Here is a 5,091-nt window from a genome sequence, read left to right as displayed (position 1 = left end):
GTCCAGTAGCAGGACGAACACGTGTGTGCCTCCAGGCAGCAAAGGCAGGTTCCAGCAGTAGGCGTGGCAGGACGAATGAGCAGGTAGCTCCACCCTTGAGCAAGCAGGTTCCAGGCTGGGGGAAGGGAGGCCACATAATAATAATAATTTTTTTTTTTAAAGTAACTCATCCTTGGGAACTGGAGAGGTGGCTCTGTGATTAAGGACTCTGGCTGCTCTTCCAGAGAACCTGGGACCAATTCCCAGCACCGATATGGCAGTTCACAACTGTCTGTGAGTCCAGATCCAGTGGGTCCCATATCCCTGCAGACATACATGCAGGCAAAACACCAATGCACATTTTAAAAAATTATTTAAAAAGACATTAAAAAGTAGTCCACCTTTCCTATTAAAACCTCACACTTAGAGATTGCTATTACTACCCCATATCCTGAAACAGCAGGAGCCCCCTTGCCCTGCTGGCAGGCATATAACTAGGGTTAAGTCTTAGCAACGCTCAACTGAAGATACACAGTGTAAGAGAATACTAATACACAAGATGTGTTAGGGTTAAGCTGGCATGGTGGCATACTCCTATAAACCCATCACTTGGAAGGCAGGAGGGAGGACAAGTTCTGGGCTACATAATCTAGGACAGCCCAGCCTTTGAACCTTGAGAGTAAGTCTTAGTTTCTCCCACCACCCAATGTTACATTTAGTGTATTCTGCCAAGAACCAATGGGGTACTTCAAAGATGAGAGCATATGATCAAGGAGTATAAAAAAAGAATCCTAGCCAGGCGTGGTGGCGCAAACCTTTAATCCCAGCACTTGGGAGGCAGAGGCAGGTGGATTTCTGAGTTCGAGGCCAGCCTGGTCTACAAAGTGAGTTCCAGGACAGCCATGGCTACACAGAGAAATCCTGTCTTGAAAAACAAAACAAACAAACAAAAGAATACTAGTTCCTACTTGCAGGGATGGAGGAATCGATTGACTTTGGAAAAGGATGTTGAAGAGACACATACTTAATCATAAAGATGCAAAACTCAGAGGAGGAAAAAAGGAAGATAACACTGGACATAACTTTGCTCCCCAAAAGATGATATGCTAATACAAAACAGATTAAGACAAAAAGCATTTAGAATAGAGGTATTTATTTTTATTTTATTTTATTTTTTACAGTTTACTACAAAGTTGAAATAATAATCTTGTGACTTACTTTCTGTTCCTGTGATAAAGACATCATGCATGACCAAGACAACTTGAAATTAACAGAAGAGTTTATTTGGGGGCTTACATTTTTAGTTTGAGGCCACACCCATCATGGCAGAGAGCATTGCAGCAAGCAAGCATGACATTAAGAGCAGTAGCTAAGGCTTATACACTGATCCATAAGCATGACAGAACTAGCTGGGAATGAATGGGCTTTTGAAACCTCAAAGTCCACCATTAGTTACACACTTCTGACAAGACCACACCTCCTAATCCTTCCCAAACAGTTGCACCTACTGGGGAATAAATACTCAAATATGAGCCTATCTATTAGGGCCATTCTTACACAAACCATCATACCTTGTATACACCTACTTAAAATAGCCTTAAAATATATAAAGGAAGGGGCCAAGATAGTTCAGTGGGAAAAAGCACTCGCCTCAAGCTTGATGTCTTGAGTTTGATCCCTGGAACGCACAATAGAGGAAGACATTCAACTTCTGAAGGCTATTCCCTAGCCACCATAAAAAATTCACGGCATGGCAACACACATGCACACACACACATCCCACCCCATACAGACACCTGGAACGCACAATAGAGGAAGACATTTAGCAATCATAGCACAAGGAAAGAAATTAAGGTTTGAACAACAAAGGCTTGATATAAAGGCTTGGTATAAACTAAAGGCTTTAGTTTCTGTATTTGATAAAAGAAAAACCTGTATTTTCTAAAAAGGAAGATGGATGGATGGTCTGTAACAAGGAAACTTGGGTAAATAAAACAGACACTAAAACTGATTTTAAGCTTAGAAAGGTAGGTGTAATTTGGGAAAGTGCCAGTAGGGGGAGAGAGATTTCCCCAAAGCTGCCTTTAACCCACTAGATTGGAGGGCTTTTTGTCTGTAAAACAACTAGTGTGAAACAACTAGATTCGTTCTAAGGATGAACAAATTCAAGACTAGAGAAGTTATGCCATTTGATCAGAGTTACACAGTGTCAGTCATAACTCAGGTACCTCTCTTCATTCTTTAATAAGCAATGAAGAATGAAAGGGGAACTACATAGGCTTTCAGTGTTACATTTTACTATAGTTTACAATTTTTTATTTTTTTCTGAATGGCACATGGACTGATGGAGCCTAAGTTTAAAACAGTTCTAATGTTTTTAATGGTGATCAGTAGCTACAAGGGGATGAAATGGAGGCAGAAAGGTCAGGTATTCCAGAGCATCCTCAGAAGCACAATGAACTCCCTGCCAGCTGACTTATATGAAACCAAAACCAAAAGGAATGAGTGTACTGCTTGTCTGTAATCCCAGAATTAGGAAGGGCTTGGAAACGAGGATCAGAAATTCAAGGCCATGTTCAGCTTCATAGGGAGTTTGAAACTAGCCTGGGCTCTACGAGACCCTGGCTAGCTTCCTACCCCTACCTCCCAAAAGAAAAAAAACATGCTTAGCATGCAGGACAACTGGGGCTCAATATCCATCACCACATAAATTCATCATGAAGTCACATACCTCCAAATTGAGCACTCCCTTTGGCTGGAAGAGGGCATCAGGTCTCCCAGAATTGGAGTTACAAACAGTTGTGACCCACCATGTGGATGCTGGGATTTGAACTCAGGACCTCTGGAAGGGCTCTTACATCAGCCAGGCATGGTTGCTCAAGCCTAAAAGCCCAGTACCTGGAAGCTAAGTCAGGAGAACTGCTGAGAGTCTGAGGTTAGCCTAGGCTGCATAATGAGTTTGAAACAACCCTGGGCTATATAATGAGACTTGGCCTTAAGATGAAAAATGAAACAAACAAATAAAATCCCCTGTCTTGGTTAGGTTTACTGATGTGATGAAACACCATGAGCAAGAACAAGCTGGAAAGGAAAGGGCTTATTTGGCTTACACTTCCACATCATAGTCCATCAGTGAAGGAAGTCAGGGGCAGTAATTCAAGCAGGGCCCGAACCTGGAGACAGAGCTGATACAGAGGCCGTGGAGGGGTGCTGCTTACTGGCTTGCTACCCATGGCTTGTGCAGCCTGCTTTCTTGTAGAATCAAAGACCATAAATTCAGGGGTGACAACACCCACAGTGAGCTAGATTTCCCACATCAATCGCCAAATGCCCTACAGGCTTTCCACGGCCTGATCTTGTGAAGGTCTTTTCTCAGTTGAGGTTCCCATCTCTCAGATGACCTATGTCAGGTTTACACCCTGCAAACTAAAGTAAGGCTAATGTGCATCTAGAGTCAGGGAAGGAAGATAGGGAGAGAGAAAGATGAAGCCAAGACAAAGGTTTCTGATCAAGTCTCAACTACTCTAACTGCTAAGCTATCTCTCCAGCCCAATGTAGGCCATTTTTTTAAAGAAAGATTTACTTATTTAATATTATGTCTGTGAATATTTGCCCCATCTGCATATGTATGTACCATGTGCATGCCTGGTGTCCTGAGAGGTCGGAATAGTGCTGTTATCTGTGGGAAAACTCTGTTAATTAAAGTCAAAGTCTGCCATTGACTGGATAGCCTCTGAGCTCCGTGCAATATGGAGGACTCCCTTCATTGGCAGGGAGTCTCCTTCTCTGACCTCGTCTGGGGAATTCAAACCCCTCACAGGTGCCTCTACCTAAGGAAGGTCACGTTCATTCAGCTAGCCCCTGAGATTCGAGCAATGTCTCCCCATGCTAATGAGGCATTTTGGTACTCTCATCCTTCAGCCAATGACCTTTGCCCATCTTGAATGTCCCTATCCCCAGTTTCACAAATTATATCAGCCTTATCAAGTAAAGTGCATCTTTCTCTCTGCAGCTGGTCCTGGTGTTATCATTCTCAGGGCTTCCAACCCCCTAGCCCCTCCCTCCACCCCAGTTTGACATCTCTGCTCCCTTTGCCCTCACTGACCATATCATCCAATGGTCTCTGAGGGCAGGGAGAGTCACATTAACGACTGAGTTCTCTGTCTTTCCAGCCCTTAGGCTTAGGCCTTCTTTAAAATTTTTCATTACATTGATGTCAGAAGGCACCTAGGAAAGACTAAGGCATGCAAATGAGTTTTCTGGAGATGGCCCAGCGTTTTTGCACAGCTTGCAATGGGTGAGCTCTGAGATGTGAGATGACCAGTGATTTCATAGCAGGATTGCTTCTTGCTGCTGATATGCCTTTCCTGTCACTATTACACAGCCTCGTGATTCCTGGGCATCAGCCCACCCTATTGGGTAAATTTTCAGCTGCGCAACATGAAGATATACTCTCATGCAATAATGCTGTATAGATCAATTGATAATTTCACAATTCCTGATAAGGATTTTATAGAACTCTTAAATTAATACAAGTAATCCCAAGCCCCCTATAGAATAAAGATGCAAATAGAGCTCTGTAAACCGCCATGCATCACGGACTAACTGCACTAGGATAAGAAAGCAGGCTTGAAATGAATATACGATCAAGGAAAAATATTCATTCCAGGTCAGGTCCTAGGACGAAGACATGGCTGTGCTCTTTAATAAAGCAAGGCTGTATGAAACTGTTGCTTTGAGCTTATAATGTGCTTATAGGATGAAACACTACTTTGAACTTAATACCAACATCCTTCTGTAACTCTCCCTTTGTATAGTATTTTATCTGTGAGGTAATATGTGGGGCATTGGGCTACGCAGTCTGGTCTCCAGTCGAGTTGAGAGGTGAACGAACCCCGGGACCTGGTGGTGATAATTCACCTACATGGGACGGAAGGAGTTCCCTCATATCTCCTGGACTCAAGGCTCCTGTGGAAGTTACTGCCCCCCACAGCCCCTGACAGGAGAAGCATGGCTTTTAGTCACATAGACAATGTCCCAAGCTTCTGACCTTCAGGCTAGATTCCTCCCCAGTTACCTAGCAAGAAGGAGAAGGAGGAGGAGGAGGAGGAG

The sequence above is a fragment of the Mus caroli genome, chromosome 10 (assembly GCF_900094665.2).
Source record: "Mus caroli chromosome 10, CAROLI_EIJ_v1.1, whole genome shotgun sequence".
Lineage (NCBI taxonomy): Eukaryota > Metazoa > Chordata > Mammalia > Rodentia > Muridae > Mus > Mus caroli.
The sequence above is the reverse complement of the archived record's forward strand: the minus strand, read 5'-3'. Positions refer to the sequence as shown.